We start from the raw sequence: 18,461 nt of genomic DNA, 5'->3' as shown, positions 1-18,461 counted from the left end.
TAGTGATAGCCACGTCAGAGGATCCATGTCCATGTCGGAGTACGTCGTGCTTATAGGTAGGGTTGGAGCGGCGTCGTGGGAATTGCGTGTGGGTGTGGCGGTGGTAGAAACAAGAAACGTGATGGTCGCCGTGGTTCAACTTCCATGGACAAGTTGTCATGTCTGCTGACACATGTATATCAAAACTAGAGTGTTTACATTTCAAGCACGTGAACAAGTATTATTCTACTACTTTGGATCCATTGCAATGCACGGGCCAACACATTGGTAGCAGTAGTGTCTATCTCTATCTGTAGAGGCCTTCCCTCGTTCATCCTTTTCTCTCACAAGATAAACTACTCATACAAATGCATCTTGATGTTCCGTGGAACGTACGAGGATGTTTCCTTGGGGGTCTCTCCAGTGCGGCATGGCCGTAGTTGCAAGTTTACGCCCCTTGAGATGCCGATGATGAGGGGCACTCAGATTTCCTCCGATGAGCAGGTAAGATGAGTTTGATCACGCAGCAAATGCATTCTAAAGACTACTTCCGTGTCCATTTCTTAATTCTCCCCCTGCCCACTGATACATCCATTTTGCATCATACTTTTATATTGATATTTATTGCATTATCAGCTATTATTACACAGTATTTCACAATACTTATGCCTATTCTCTCTTATTTTACAAGGTTTACATGAAGAGGGGGAATGCCGGCAGCTGGAATTCTGGGCTGGAAAAGGAGCAAATATTAGAGACCTATTCTGCACAGCTCCAAAAGTCCTTAAACTACACGGAAGTTATTTTCAGAATATATAAAAATACTAAGCGAAGAAAGCACCAGAGGGGGGCCACCCACCAACCACGAGGGTGGGGGCACGCCCTACCCCCTTGGGCGCGCCCCCTGCCTTGTGGGCCCCCTGGTGGCCCTCCGATGCCCATCTTTGGCTATATGGAGTCTTTCATCCGAGGAAAAATAATAAGCAAGATTTTGGGAAGAAACTCCGCCGCCACGAGGTGGAACCTTGGCGGAACCAATCTAGGGCTCCGGCAGAGCTGTTCTACCGGGGAAACTTCCCTCTGGGAGGGGGAAATCATCGCCATTGTCATCACCAACGATCCTCTCATTAGGAGGGGGTCAATCTCCATCAACATCTTCACCAGCACCATCTCATCTCAAACCCTAGTTCATCTCTTGTATCCAATCTTTGTATCCAAACCTTAGATTGGTACTTGTGGGTTGCTAGTAGTGTTGATTACTCCTTGTAGTTGATGCTAGTTGGTTTACTTGGTGGAAGATCATATGTTCAGATCCATTATGCATATTAATACCCCTCTGATTATGATCATGAATATGTTTTGTGAGTAGTTACGTTTGTTCCCGAGGACATGGGAGAAGTCTTGCTATTAGTAGTCATGTGAATTTGGTATTCGTTTGATATTTTAATGAGATGTATGTTGTCATCCCTCTAGTGGTGTCATGTGAACGTCGACTACATGAAACTGCACCATTGTTTGGTCCTAGAGGGAGGCATTGGGAAGTAATAAGTAGATGATGGGTTGCTAGAGTGACATAAGCTTAAACCCTAGTTTATGTGTTGCTTCGCAAGGGGCTGATTTGGATCCATATGTTTCATGCTATGGTTAGGTTTACCTTAATACTTCTATTGTAGTTGAGGATGCTTGCAATAGGGGTTAATCATAACTGGGATGCTTGTCCAAGTAAGGACAGTACCTAAGCACCGGTCCACCCACATATCCAATTATCAAGGTACCAAACGCGAATCATATGAACGTGGTGAAAACTAGCTTGACGATAATTCCCATGTATCCTCGGGAGCGCTTTCCTTCATATAAGAGTTTTTCCAGGCTTGTTCTTTGCTACAAAAAGGATTGGGCCATCTTGATGCACCTTATTTACTTTTATTACTTGTTGCTCGTTACAATTTATCTTATCACAAAACTATCTGTTACCGATAATTTTAGTGCTTGCAGAGAATACCTTGCTGAAAACCGCTTATCATTTCCTTCTACTCCTCGTTGGGTTCGACACTCTTACTTATCGAAAAGGCTACAATAGATCCCCTACACCTGTGGGTCATCAAGACTCTTTTATGGCGCCGTTGCCGGGGAGTGAAGCGCCTTTGGTAGGTGGAATTTGGTAAGGAAAAATTTATGTAGTGTGCTGAAATTTACTGTCACTTGCTACTATGGAACATAACCCTTTGAGGGGTTTGTTCGGGGTATCTTCACCTCGTCTGAAACCACAATTAACTACCCCTCAACCTACTGAACCTACTGAAAATGTTTACTTTGAAATTCCTTCAGGTATGATAGAGAAACTGCTAGCTAATCCTTTTGCAGGAGATGGAACATTGCATCCCGATTTACACTTAATCTATGTGGATGAAGTTTGTGGATTATTTAAGCTTGCTGGTATGCCCGAGGATGTTATCAATAAGAAGGTCTTCCCTTTATCTTTGAAGGAAGATGCATTGACATTGTATAGGCTATGTGATGATATGGGATCATGGGACTATAAGCGATTGAAATTGGAATTTCACGAGAAGTTTTATCCTATGCATCTTGTACATCGTGATCGTAATTATATATATATATAATTTTTGGCCTCGCGAAGGAGAAAGCATCGCTCAAGCTTGGGGGAGGCTTAATTCAATGTTATATCCATGCCCCAATCATAAGCTCTCAAGAGAAATGATTATTCAATTTTTTTATGCTCGGCTTTCTCTCAGTAATCGCTCCATGATCATCTCGACGAAGGTAAGGAGTCAGGTATAACACCTGAGTTTGATTGTGTTAAATCTTTTATGGATACCGATGCTTTCCGTGAATTTAGCACTAAATATGGACTTGACTCTGAGATATTAGCTTCTTTCTGTGAATCATTTGCTACTCATGTTGATCTCCCTAAGGAGAAGTGGTTTAAATATAATCCTCCCATTGAAGTAAAAGTAGTTGCACCTATTAAAGTTGAAGAAAATATTGTCACTTATAATGATCATATTGTTCCTACTGCTTATGTTGAGAAACCACCTTTCCCTATTAGAATAAAGGATCATGCTAAAGCTTCAATTGTAGTCAGCAAAAGTAATATTAGGACACACAAACCCCCTGAGCAAGTTAAAGTTAAACCTAATATTGCTATGGTTAAAGATCTCTTGGCCGATAATATTGATGGGTGTGTTATTTACTTCTGTGATGAGACTGCTAGAATTGCTAGAGCTGATACTAAAAATAAACATAGACTGTTGTTGGCATGCTTGTTATTTCTGTTAAAATAGGAGATCATTGCTATCATGGCTTATGTGATGTGGGTGCTAGTGCAAGTGCAATACCTCATTCATTATACAAAGAAATTATGCATGACATTGCACCTGCTGAGATAGAAGATATCGATGTTACCATTAAGCTTGCCAATAGAGATACTATTTCACCAATTGGGATTGTTAGAGATGTTGAAGTCTTGTGTGGGAAGGTTAAATATCCTGCTGATTTTCTTGTTCTTGGTTCCCCACAAGATAGCTTTTTTCCCATTATATTTGGTAGACCCTTCTTGAATACTGTTAATGCTAAGATAGACTGCAATAAGGATATTGTTTCCATTGGTTTAGGGGATATGTCTCATGAGTTTAATTTTGCTAAATTTATAGACAACCCCATGATGAAGAATTGCCTAGTAAATATGAAATAATTGGTCTTGCTTCTATTGCCGTGCCTCCCACTGATCCTTTAGAACAATATTTGCTAGACCATGAAAATGATATGTTTATGAATGAAATAAGGGAAATAGATGAAGTATTCTTTAAACAGGGACCTATTCTGAAACACAACTTGCCTGTTGAAATCCTAGGGGATCCTCCTCCACCCAAGGGTGATCCCGTGTTTGAGCTTAAACCATTACCTGATACTCTTAAATATGCTTATCTTGATGAAAAGAAGATATATCATGTTATTATTAGTGCTAACCTTTTATAGAAGGAGGAAGAGAAATTATTGAAAACTCTGAAGAAGCACGGTGCTGCTATTGGATATACTCTTGATGATCTTAAGGGCATTAGTCCCACTCTATGTCAACACAAAATAAATTTTGAGAAAGTCGCCAAACCAGTTATTGATCACCAACGACGGCTAAATCCTAAGATGAAAGAAGTGGTAAGAGAGGAAATATTAAAGCTCCTTGAGGAAGGTATAATTTATCCCGTTGCTGATAGTCAGTGGGTAAGTCCTGTCCATTTTGTCCCTAAGAAGGGAGGTATTAATGTTGTTCCTAATGATAAAGATGAATTGATCCCGCAAAGAATTATTACAGGTTATAGGATGGTAATTGATTTCTGCAAATTAAATAAAGCCACTAAAAAGGATCATTACCCCTTGCATTTTATTGATCAAATGCTAGAAAGATTATCCAAACATACACATTTTTGCTTTCTAGACGGTTATTCTGGTTTCTCTCAAATACCTGTGTCAGCAAATGATCAAGAAAAGACTACTTTTACTTGCCCTTTTGGTACCTTTACTTATAGACGTATGCCTTTTGGTTTATGTAATGCACCTGCTACCTTTCAAAGATGCATGATGGCTATATTCTCTAACTTTTGTGAAAAGATCTGTGAAGTTTTCATGGATGATTTCTCTGTTTATGGATCCTCTTTTGATGATTGCTTGAGCAACATTGATAGATTTTTGCAGAGATGTGAAGAAACTAACCTTGTCTTAAATTGGGAGAAGTGCCACTTTATGGTTAAGTAAGGTATTGTCTTGGGGTATAATATTTCTGAAAGAGGTATTGAAGTTGGCAAAGCTAAGGTTGATGCTATTGAAAAGATGTTGTGTCCCAATGACATCAAAGGTATAAGAAGTTTCCTTGGTCATGTCGCTTTTTATAGGAGGTTCATTAAGGACTTATAAAAAAAATTCTCGGCCTCTGACTAACCTATTACAAAAAGATATTCCTTTTGTCTTTAATGATGATTGTGTAGAAGCATTTGAAATACTTAAGAAAGCCTTGATTTCTGCACCTACTGTTCAGCCACCTGATTGGAATTTACCCTTTGAAATTATGTGTGATGCTAGTGATTATGCTGTAGGGGCTGCTCTAGGACAAATATTTTATAAAAAAATTAAATGTTATTCAATATGCTAGTAAAACTCTAGACAATGCCTAGAGAAATTATGCTACTACTGAAAAAGAATTCTTAGCAGTTGTATTTGCTTGTGATAAGTTCAGACCTTATATTGTTGATTCTAAAGTAACTATTCACACTGATCATGCAGCTATTAAATATCTTATGGAAAAGAAAGATGCTAAACCTAGACTTATTAGATGGGTTCTCCTGCTACAAGAATTTTATTTGCATATCATTGGTAGAAAGGGAGTTGAGAATCCCATTGCAGACAACTTGTATAGGTTAGAAAATGTTCTTGATGACCCACTACCTATTGATGATCGCTTTCCTGATGAACAATTAAATGTCATAAATGCTTCTCGTACTACTCCATGGTACGCTGATTATGCTAATTACATTGTTGCTAAATTTATACCACCTAGTTTCACATACCAACAAAAGAAAAAGGTTTTCTATTATTTAAGACATTACTTCTGGGATGACCCACACCTTTATAAAAAGGAGTAGATGGTGTTATTAGACGTTGTGTACCTGATCCTGAACAAGAACAGATCTTATGCAAGTGTCACTCCGAGGCTTATGGAGGACACCACGCTGGAGATAGAACTGCACACAAGGTATTGCAATCCGGTTTTCATTGGCCTACTCTCTTCAAGGATGCCCGTAAGTTTGTCTTATCTTGTGATGAATGTCAAAGAATTGGTAATATTAGTAGACGTCAAGAAATGCCTATGAATTATTCACTTGTTATTGAACAATTTGATGTTTGGGGCTTTGATTATATGGGACCTTTTCCTTCCTCTAATGGGTATACACATATTTTAGTTGCTGTTGAGTACGTTACTAAGTGGGTAGAAGCTATTCCAACTAGTAGTGCTGATCATAACACCTCTATTAAGATGCTTAAAGAAGTTATTTTTCCGAGGTTTGGAGTCCCTTGATATTTAATGACTGATGGTGGTTCGCATTTTATTCATGGTGCCTTTCATAAAATGCTTGCTAAGTATGATGTTAATCATAGAATTGCATCTCCTTATCACCCGTAGTTTAGTGGTCAAGTAGAATTGAGTAACAGAGAGCTCAAATTAATTTTGCAAAAGACTATTAATAGATCTAGAAAGAATTGGTCCAAGAAACTAGATGATGCATTATGGGCTTATAGAACTGCATATAAAAATCCTATCGGTATGTCTCCGTATAAAATGGTTTATGGTAAAGCATGTCACTTACCTCTCGAACTAGAACATAAGGCATACTGGGCTATCAAAGAGCTCAACTATGACTTCAAACTTGCTGGTGAAAAGAGGCTATTTGAAATTAGCTCACTTGATGAATGGAGAACCCATGCCTATGAGAATGCCAAACTGTTTAACGGAAAAGTTAAAAGATGGCATGACAAAAGGATACAAAAGCGTGAGTTTAATATAGGTGATTATGTATTGCTATACAACTCTCGTTTGAGATTTTTTGCAGGCAAACTCCTCTCTAAATGGGAAGGTCCTTACGTCATCGAGGAGGTCTATCGTTCCGGTGCCATAAAAATCAACAACTTCGAAGGCACAAATCCAAGGGTGGTGAATGGGCAAAGAATCAAACATTATATCTCAGGTAATCCTATAAATGTTGAAACTAATGTTATTAAAACCGTAACCCCGGAGGAATACATAAAGGACACTTTCCGAAACGTTTCAGACCCCGAAAAGGAATAGGTACGTGGTATGGTAAGTAAACCGACTCCAAAACAGTTCTATAATGGAAATTTTTCTCCGTTTTGGAATATTTAAGAAAATAGGAAAATAAGAAGCAGACCGGAAAGGACACGAGGCTTCCACGAGGGTAGAGGGGGCGCCCTACCCCCTGGGCGCACCCCTGCCTCGTGGGCACCTCGTGCACTCTCCGGACTCCGTTTTCTCGCACGATACTTCTTTTGGTCGGTAAAAATTCATTATATAATCTCCCGGAGGTTTTGACCACCGTATCATGCAAATATCCTCTGTCTTTGTTTCAAGCTGTTCCTGCTGCAAATTAGAGCAATATGTCGTCCCAGGATTCGAAAAGGAGAAAGCTATGTGGCTGATTACCTTGCAGCTCCTAAGGTCTATGGGGACGTGGAGCATTGTGGTTGGACTATGAAAGAAGAAGAGGACTATGAACCCAAGGGAAAAGAGGAGACGAGCTCAAATGAAGATGAAGTCCCATTACCTCAACATAGGGACATGCATGTGGAGTTCAAAAAGTCAAGCTCCCTAATAGAGCAAAGAAACCTAAGATCAAGTTTATCCCTTTTCGCCTCTTGCAGGAAAACAAACAGGAATTATGAAAGAAGATATTAAACCTTGACAGGAGATCGATGATCTAGGGGATCAAAATTATGTCCTCAAGCGCAAATTAAGGAAGAAGCCTACACCATCAACAAAACCAACACCTTCTTCACCGACAAAGAAGAACTGAGCAACGGGTGTGGGCACTCACTTTGGCAACTGCCAAGCATGGGGGAGTGCCCCGGTATAGTATCACCATCACTTTTACCTTTACTATTTTTCTTAGTTTGATCCTTTTGATAATATCTTGATCTAGTAGAATAAAGTTTTAGTATGATCTAGTTGTGAGTTTTGCTTTATGATCCTTCTATGTAATCGAGTCCGTGAGCTATATATAATAAAGATTAGTGTTGAGTCAAGGGCTTGATTACCTTGCTATGATCTTGAGGGAATAAAATAAAAGAGAAGAAATAAAGAGATCATATGGATCTTATGTAGAGTAATGAGCTCACATATAAAGAGTAAGATGAATAAAAGTTGTTGAGAGTTGACAAACATAGTTTTGGTCATCGTTGCAATTAATAGGAAGTAATAAAGAAAGAGAGGTCTTCACATATAAATATACTATCTTGGACATCTTTTATGATTGTGAGCACTCATTAAAGTATGATATGCTAAAGAGTTGACGTTGGACAAGGAAGACAACGTAATGGGTTATGTTTTCTTACATCTGAGATAAATTATATTTTCATGGATCATCCAACATGTTGAGCTTGCCTTTCTCTCTCTTGCTAGCCAATTTCTTTGCACCAAGTAGGGATACTACTTGTGCTTCCAAATATCCCTAAACCCAGTTTTGCCATGAGAGTCCACCATACCTACCTATGGATTGAGTAAGATCCATCAAGTAAGTTGCCATCGGTGCAAGCAATAAAAATTTCTCTCTAAATATGTATGAGTTATTAGCGTGGAGAAAATAAGCTTTATGCGATCTTGTGATGTGGAAGAAATAAAAGCGACGGACTGCATAATAAAGGTCCACATCACAAGTGGCAATATAAAGTGACGTTCTTTTCCATTAAGATTTCGTGCATCCAACCATAAAAGCGCATGACAACCTCTGCTTCCCTCTGCGAAGGGCCTATCTTTTATTCTTGTCTTATACTTCATCAAAGAATCATGGTGATATTCACCTTTCCTTTTTACATTTTATCCTTTGGCAAGCATAATGTGTTGGAAAGATCCTAATATATATAGCTAATTGGATGTGAGTTTTCATGAAGTATTATTGTTGACATTACCCTTAAAGTAAAAGAGTTGGGAGGCAAAACTATAAGCCCCTATCTTTGTCTGTGTCCGATTAAAACTCCATACCCATAAGTATTGCGTGAGTGTTAGCAATTGTGAAACACTAAATGATGGTTGAGTATGTGGACTTGCTGAAAAGCTATTATATTGACTCTTTCCTATGTTATGATAAATTGCAATTGCCTCAATGACTGAGATTAGAGTTTGTTGGTTCTCAATGAAGTTTATGATTCATACTTGAAATTGTGATTGAATCGTTACTTTAGCATAAGAGATCATATGACAATATATATATATATATATGTTGCTGTTCTAAGAATGATCTTGATGCCCTCATGTCCGTATTTTATTTTATCGACACCTCTATCTCCAAACATGTGGACATATTTTTCTATTTCGGCTTTCGCTTGAGGACAAGCGAGGTCTAAGCTTGGGGGAGTTGATACGTCCATTTTGCATCATACTTTTATATCGATATTTATTGCATTATGGGCTGTTATTACACATTATGTCACAATACTTATGCCTATTCTCTCTTATTTTACAAGGTTTACGTGAAGAGGAGGAATGCCGGCACCTGGAATTCTAGGCTGGAAAAGGAGCAAATATTAGAGACCTATTCTGCATAGCTCCAAAAGTCCTGAAACTTCACGGAAGTTATTTTCAGAATATATAAAAAATACTGAGCGAAGAAAGCACCAGAGGGGGGCCACCCACCAGCCACGAGGGTGGGGGCATGCCCCCTACCTCGTGGGCCCTCTGGTGGCCCTCCGATGCCCATCTTTGGCTATATGGAGTCTTTCGTCCGAGGAAAAATAATAAGCAAGCTTTCGGGAAGAAACTCCGCCGCCACGAGGCGGAACCTTGGTAGAACCAATCTAGGGCTCCGGCAGAGCTGTTCTGCCGGGGAAATTTCCCTCCGGGAGGGGGAAAGCATCACCATCGTCATCACCAACGATCCTCTCATCGGGAGGGGGTCAATCTCCCTCAACATCTTCACCAGCACCATCTCATCTCAAACCCTAGTTCATCTCTTGTATCCAATCTTTGTATCCAAACCTCATATTGGTACCTGTGGGTTGCTAGTAGTGTTGATTACTCCTTGTAGTTGATGCTAGTTGGTTTACTTGGTGTTGGTGGAAGATCATATGTTCAGATCCATTAGGCATATTAATACCCCTCTGATTATGAACATGAATATGCTTTCTGAGTAGTTACGTTTGTTCCTGAGGACATGGGAGAAGTCTTGCTATTAGTAGTCATGTGAGTTTGGTATTCGTTCAATATTTTGATGAGATGTATGTTGTCATCCCTCTAGTGGTTTCATGTGAACGCCGACTACATGACACTTCACCATTGTTTGGGCCTATAGGGAGGCATTGGGAAGTAGTAAGTAGATGATGGGTTGCTAGAGTGACAGAAGCTTAAACCCTAGTTTATGCGTTGCTTCGCAAGGGGCTGATTTGGATCCATATGTTTCATGCTATGGTTAGGTTTACCTTAATACTTATGTTGTAGTTGTGGATGCTTGCAGTAGGGGTTAATCATAAGTGGGATGCTTGTCCAAGTAAGGACAGTACCCAAGCACCGGTCCACCCACATATGAAATTATCAAAGTACCGAATGCGAATCATATGAACATGATGAAAACTAGCTTGACGATAATTCCCATGTGTCCTCAGGAGCGCTTTCCTTCATATAAGAGTTTGTCCAGGCTTGTCCTTTGCTACAAAAAGGATTGGGCCATCTTGCTACACCTTATTTACTTTTATTACTTGTTGCTCGTTACAATTTATCCTATCACAAAAGTATCTGTTATCGATAATTTCAGTGCTTGCAGAGAATACCTTGCTGAAAACCGCTTATCATTTCCTTCTGCTGCTCGTTTGGTTCAATGCTCTTACTTATCAAAAAGGCTATGATAGATCCCCTACACTTGTGGGTCATCACCCACTGTTTCATAGGTTAGGCTCGGTATGAGTGGAGATTGGCTTGCATATGTACGGGAGGGTACCAACATCAATTTCCACAACATTTACAACGGTGACACCGTTCCCGTAGAACCTTTGTCCAATATTGCGATCAGCCATGCAACTGGCCACTGCATTAATTGGTACGATGGAACCACGATGAGATTGAATAAGATAGCACGAACCTTGCACGTGGCGGTCAAAGGTGGGCCATTCTATCTACGGCCGATTTGTTGTCGTACAAGTACGAAGACGATGTGCTCCTTTCTAACTGCATCTTCACGGTGACAAACCAGGGGACTTGTTTCGTATGGGACACATCCTACGATATACTCCCTCTCTCCCAGTTTATTTGTTTTGAATCTTTTCGTTTTATAAGTTTCAAATTCAAATTTAGAGCTCCCCATCACATGTTGAGATTACAATGTCCATTAAATCGTTGTGTGCATGTATAGTAAAGAAACAAATCTTGAGTTTGGCATGAGTTCGTGCAGCGGTAGCACCAGCCTGGTACAGGAGTTACATTTCCCTCCCATGGCCCTCGGGACTGAGCTTCAGCGCCTTACTACACCTTCCTTTGAGTCAATAACATGTGGACCCGATAGGTGGCTGGTCCACATGTAATTCTCCCGAAGGCAGAAGGGTAGTGGGGCCGAGAGGGGTGAGCCGCGGGTCGGGGGACGTGTGGTGTCATGCGGTCGTGCGGCATCGTGGGAATTGTGTGTGGCTGTGGTAGAAACTTCATGCTTGCCACATTTAAGGTGGCCCACATGTCATGCGCACAAAGGCAGAGGGGCGGTGCGGCCGAGAGGGGTGAGGCGCATGTCGGGGGACGTGGTGCCGTGGGTTGGAGCGGCGTCGTGGGAATCGCGGGTGGCAGTGGATGAAACGTGATGGTCGTCATAGTTGAACTTCCATGGACAAGTTGTCATGTCTACGGACACATGCATTGCGTAGTGATCACTGGTAGGAGTAGTAGAGAAAGCTAGGCAGATAAATAGTTCCTTATAGTCAAGCGGACCCGCGCTACTACTTGTTCCAAAGACATGCACACCATCGAAATAGTCCATCTATATCAATATACACCAAGAGGGAATACTTTTTTTGTACAAGAGAGGAAATAGTTCATCCATCCATAATGCCATCCTGCTGGTGCAGCCTTATCTTCTTCATCTTATTCTCATTTTCTGTGGGAGACGACTTCGCAACAAGCTCTTTGGACCTTGCAATATCTCGAAACTCACACGGGCATCGAGGGCAGCATATTTTATCCGCTCGTACGTCAAGGGATAATTCTCCCATCTAGACGACCTTAATGCCACTGTCTCTTCACCCTTCTGAAGATTTGTACCGAGCACAAAATTTGCTACGTCAAATAGGGATGGTGTCTGTTTGTCACAATCTTCTATAGGAATTTTGATTCTGGTTTGTAGGTCAGCAATGCTTTTCAAATCAACGTTGTACGGCTCCAGCTTCTGTTTGTCCCCTTCGATGGCTGCCCCACAGAAGTATATGTCCTCCCGAGACAAGAAATCGTGAAGCTCACCTGGTATGGAGGGCGCGTGTATGATGTGGTACACCAAAACATCATCTTCGAGGCACAGCTGAAGTACGGCGGCGCGTTGGACCTTCCTAGTGGCACGCTCCGTGTACTCTGCGTCGAGACCGATGACCCTCGTCTCTACCTTTTCAAGGGAGTTGGATACATTGTTGATCCACTTCCGAACAACCCTTGGGTGGATGGTGACGGTGGCAACTATGCTCAACGAGCCTTCGACGAGGACATGTTGGACGCTAAAAACCTGCATCTCGATCTCTTTCGCTATTTGGAACCGCTGGAACAGAGGGCTATGGTTTGGAGAATTTGGATTAGATGGCTAGTCTAACTGAAGTAGTAGATGATTATTTAAAGAGGTTAAAACAATGTGAACGCAGTGGGGTTTGGATGCAAATGAAGACGAAGGGGAGGTGAAGAAGCCGAGGAAAATCGGTTCCTGATGGAGAAGTAAATGGGAGAAGTGGCGTGCAGGCAGTTGATTAGACGGCTAGGTAGACTAAACGAAAAGGCTATGCGGGTAGACTGAGGAGTCGTACCTGTTTGTGTACGTGCCCATCCTTCCTGATAGGTGGGACCTATGCAAACAGATAAAAAATGTGTCGTAGCTGGTTCAGATGGATATTGGCGCGTGCGTGGGAGACACAACATTCTCTGGTTAAGGAATACACGGTTATCCTCATCAAAAAAGAAAAGGCCCATCTTCGCGCTTCCGCATGCACGAGAATTTGGTTCTGCTCGCAATATGGATGATACCTGGAGGATGAAGTGAACAGGCATGCTAGCACGGGAGACCTATTTCCGCTATATAGTACTGGAGTACTCATGTTCCTACTAATACTACTACTACTACTACTACTACTACTACTACTACTACTACTACTACTACTACTACTACTACTACTACTACTACAACTGTGGTACACTTGATGGTCAAAATACTATTATCCAGTCCTCACAGTGAAGTGACAACACCCGGCGCCTGACACTAGTCCAGGAGGCGTCTTCGGGTTACCAAAGTCAGCCTCACCCTGTGCAGTCTGTCACTGCCGTTGTACATCACATTAGCATACACTAGGGAAGTAAATGTGCATATGGAGAACTCTATATTTGGAAGTAGTGAAATCATGTAATGCTTACCATGTGTACATACCTATATTCGCCCTTCAGCAATCAATGGCTAGAATAATATCCTGACAAATTTTTTGCCCACAGAACACGAGTATATAACAATGCATGGTCTGTTAGTTACCTTGAAGAATTTGTTTGTGAGGACAGAACATGACTACATAACATGCATGACATGGTAGTTTCCTGTGAAGAATCGATTGCGAGATAACAAACTGTAAATGGCATGTAGTAAATTCCATTAGAATTAAAAAATGGGCTGTACATTATTACATATCGCAAATGGGCTATATGGTCTCTGCCTCACACTTGTGGGCCTTCTAAGTTGACGCGTCCTCTAAAAGAACTAAGTTGACGCATATGCAAGGCTTTGTCAACAACACACAATTCTGGCAGCTGTGGTCGTTGGATGTCCATCCAACGGATGTCGTGCTTCTTCTTCAATCTCGGATATTCTTGCTTCAGTCACCCAAAAAATGATTCCTCCCCCTGACATCTAGGGCACACCATTTCGGAGGCTGGCCTGTGGGCCTACTAAGTTGACGCGTACCAAGAGCTTTGTCAACATAGTCAATATAAATGATTCTAGCTGTAGTGACCGTACGATGTCCATCCAATGGCCATAGTGCTTCTTCAACCTCTGGTCTTCTTGCTTCAGCCGCCCAAAGCAGTGCCGGTCGTGCCGTGTGCTCCTGCCTCCCGTGGCCAGCTGTGATGCCGTGGAGGCCTCACCACCCCCTACTACTCCCACCACTGGCCAGGCCATGCCTCTACTCACCCACACCCCCTATTATTCTGCGGCGACGGCAGCCTCACACCAAGCGAACCAGTGAACCCTCATACTCCTCTACGCGTGGGCATCCACTGCCGCGTATTCCCCGGCTCCTTGTCGTCCCCTTCCTAGGCCTTGCGTCATCCACCGCCCTAGTGCTCTTGGCGCGGCATGGTCAACGTGGTCAAGAAACGGCTTCCCTCGGATGTGGACTGTGTGTGGAGAGGCTGACAGCTGGGTCCATGGCCGCAGTAAGGAAGTGCCTCCTTATTACGCGGAAAATAATGATTCCTCCACCTGATAGCAGGGACCCATAGGACGGGCAACTATATTTCGTAAAAAAATGTTTCCCCCTGACTGCTGGGACCTACCAGAAGTGGCGGAGATAGGGGGACTAGCAAGGGCCCTGGCCCCCCCCTAACATCAGTGATTTAATACTAATCTGCTTATGTATAGTACATATTTAGTGATCATTTGCTGTAAAAAGCACATTTTTTTAGTGTTTGGCCCTCCCCAGCCTGTGTTAGCCTCATTTGGCCCCCTAATCAAATATTCCTGGCTCCGCCACTGCCTACCAGCTACATCTTCGCACACAAGGAAGTGCGTACAGGCAAAAAAAGATTGGCCCCCCTGACTGTTGGGACCCACCGGCTACATCTTCGCACGCAAGGAAGTGCCTGACAGTCGGGACCCACCTGGTCGAAGCATACATAGCGTTGTCATTCTGGTCGCGAACGTGTATGTACATACGGGTCGATGTAGAGGCACACACGTGTCGTAGAAGAGGCACGCACATAGCATGTACACGTACGTACATCAGCCAGTGTGCAAGAAAGAAATACGGCCACGTACGTACATACGGGCGGGGTCTCGAATGCCTACTCGCGCATACATACGGTCAGGGCTCATGTACATGGCTGGGTCAGAACGGAGAAACAGCGTCGTCGTCGCCCGCAAAAAAAACAGCCTCGTCGCCGTATTCATGGGGAGGCAACGGAATGCGTCGTGTTCATCAGGAGGCAACGGAACGCATGGGAGCCAACCGGCTTGGACGGAACAGCCGATGGAAACGAGTCCTGGCGTACCGCAGAATGAAGGAAACGACCCTGTGTTCGACCCGCCACATTCGAAACGGGATCCTGTTCATCGGGAGGGGTCTGGCGTACTGCAAAACGGAGGAAACGGACCTCCTACGGTCGAAACTGGGTCCTGTTGATTGGGAGGGGTTTGGCATACCGCAAAATGGAGGAAACGGACTTGTGTTGGAGCGCTATGCTCGAAACGGGGGTCCTGTTCATCGGGAGGAGTGTGGCGTACCGCAAAACGGGACTCCACGGGATATTGTTCATCTCCATCTTGTCGGTGTCAAAACCGGCGGATCACGGGTAGGGGGTCCCAAACTGTGCGTCTAAGGCAGATGGTAATAGGAGGCAGGGGATACGATGTGTACCCAGGTTCGGGCCCTCTTGATGGAGGTAATACCCTACGCCCTGCTTGATTGTTCTTGATGATATGAGTATTACAAGAGTTGATCTACCACGAGATCGAAGAGGCTAAACCCTAGAAGCTAGCCTATGGTATGATTGTCTATTGTCCTACGGACTAAAACCCTCCAATTTATATAGACACCGGAGGGGGCTAGGGTTACACAAGGTCGGTTACAAAGGAGGAGATATACATATCCGTATTGCCTAGCTTGCCTTCCATGCCAAGTAAAATCCCATTCGGCACGAGACGAAGTCTTCAATCTTGTATCTTCATAGTCCAACAGTCCGGCCAAAGGATATAGTCCGGCTATCTAGATACCCCCTAATCCAGGACTCCCTCAGTAGCCCCCGAACCAGGCTTCAATGACATTGAGTCCGGCACGCAGTATTGTCTTCGGCATTGTAAGGCGGGTTCTTCTCCAAATGTTGAATGTTTGTTAAGTAGTGTCCGGCCCCATAAATGTTGGACTTCTTGGCTTCTGTGCTCAATAAGGGCTATCTTCCACGCGTCGAATGAATATGAGGAGCCAGGGCGTTTTTACATTCACCCCCTAGCCAGGTAAATAAATTGTCTATTAAATGGATGGGGATTCTTAGATCCAATCCATACCATCCTCGCACGGCGAGAATCCATCGAAGCGCGCTTCGGAAAAAACCCACTCCAACATGACCGACCACCGCAGCTCCTCCTCCCGCCCCCGTAGCCCTAAGCCCGGTGATTGGGAGAGGTGTTCAGTCCCACATAGTCGATTAGTAGAGCTGCAGACTCAGGGATTTCTCCCTCTAGCGTATATGTTCCCCGTCCGAACCGGGCTCGCCACCTATAATGGCGGGGAGCAAGCGGAGAGCTTCCCCAGCCCCTCTAAGGGGGAGTGGGTGTGCCTTGTTCCTTACTTACTATGGGGACTCGGATTTCCAATTCAACCATTCCTCCGCGGGCTCCTGGAGTTTTACGGTCTCCAACCGCATAATTTCACCCCTGCTTTCATATTACACATCGCCGGCTACGTTGCCCTTTGCGAGCTATTTCTGGGCTGCGAGGCTCATTTCGAGCTATGGAAAAGGTTATTTTGCCTTGTGCCCCGCACACAGAAGGGGTCACTTTATCAAGTGGGCGGAGCCGAAATATGGCGCATCGCCGAAACCGGATACCTATCCGGTACTTCGAAGAAGGCATCCGAAGACTGGCCTTTGGAGTGGTTTTATATGGAGGACGTCCCCCTTCCAGACCCTGTTCAGCGGGGTCTTCCTAAGTTCAACAATGCTCCTCTGAAGAAACGCCGAAGCTGGCGCCCACGGAGCCCCCGGGAGGAAGACAACGGAGAAGTCCTTTACCTGATGAACCGGATTAAAGCGCTGGCTCAATCAGGATTGACAATAATCGAGGTTATGTCAATATGCATAACGTGGGGAGGGCAGCCACTTCAATATCGAGGGCACCCCCTGTGGTGTTTTAACGGGGAAGATGATGCCACCCGTTGCGGGCGTAAGGGACAGGACTCCGCTGCTGCTTTAGCAAAAATTATGTCCGAGTTGTTCAAGGGAGAGGAAGAGGAGTTCATCTGTATCAAGCCACGGGATGGATTCTCAACCCTCCAAGCTGGGTGAGTTATACCTCTTTACTCCCATTTTTCCCGCATTCTTTGTCGTAGGTACTCACCTTGCCATTTTACGGCAGGAACTGCGAAAAGCTGTAAGGGAGGTCAACAGCCCATCTCCATAACCAGAGGACCCTGGCCGGGCCCTCGGTCCTGGGCTCGAAGAGGATCCGAACATATTCGTGGAGCTGATAGACAGGCAATTCTATCAGTTGAGCTGCGATGACGCCATGGTGGCCATAACGGCCGACTATCCCGGATTGCTCCCTTCGTCGCATGTAAGAAAGACCAAAATCCCAACTCCCAAAAATAGGATCCCCTTTTAGACACTTCACCTACCATACAAAATGGTGTTTTATAGGGAAGGCATTCATGATGCCGTGCCGAACCCGCAGCAACTCGCCAACAAGAGGCACCGAAGCCGGGTAGGCCGAAAAGGAAGGCGGTCAGGACGGAGACGCCGGTGCAAAGGTATGACAAAACCTCGCTCTGTGGTTGTCGTCTTTCTCAAAATGCAATGACGTCCATGCTTCTTTAATAGAAAAAATGCTCACCGAGGTATATCCGGAGAGGCTGCCGATCACGCTTCCACCAGTCGGGCTCCAGGGCCGGACACAGAGGCGGAGGCCAACATGGGGCAGACGCCGGATGCTCCTCCTACAGAGGATGCGAATAGACTATCCGCTAGAAATTCAGAAGTCGAGAGCGCCATGAATCATAGGCGTCGCCAGGCCGTACTCCGTGATGCTTGCTTCTCACCAGAGGCATTTGATGCCTTCAATTCTGGAGACGCGTACCTCCGTGCTGCTCAAAATGGTCTATCCAGAGCCACGGATCAGTATGTAAGGGATATACGGGTAAGCAAATCTGACGATTATATGTATCAGTAGCCCCTGAGACTTGAAACAGTTGAAGCAACAGATTTAAGGATCATTATTTGTGTAGGTTCTTACGGAGAAGAATTCCCAACTGTCTCAAGAGCTGGACAAATGCAAGGCCCAGCTGGAAGCCGCTGTTGCCGCATTGAAGGAGTCCAAAAAGGGGCCCCCTGGTAACTTTTGTGTCTATTGCAAAGAATATTGGTACCAATAGATGTTGCAGGTGGCCCCGGAGTGAATCCGGAGGCCGTGGAGGCAGATACGGCACGTGATGATCGATAGCGAAATGCTGGCGAGCGCGTGCTGACATGAGTCAGGCATGAGAAAAATGATCTCCAATATGCCAATATCCGGCTGGGCGTGGAACTGAAGGATGTC

The sequence above is a fragment of the Triticum dicoccoides genome, chromosome 7A, assembly GCF_002162155.2.
Source record: "Triticum dicoccoides isolate Atlit2015 ecotype Zavitan chromosome 7A, WEW_v2.0, whole genome shotgun sequence".
In the NCBI taxonomy this organism is placed as follows: domain Eukaryota; kingdom Viridiplantae; phylum Streptophyta; class Magnoliopsida; order Poales; family Poaceae; genus Triticum; species Triticum dicoccoides.
This window is presented reverse-complemented; position numbering follows the sequence as displayed.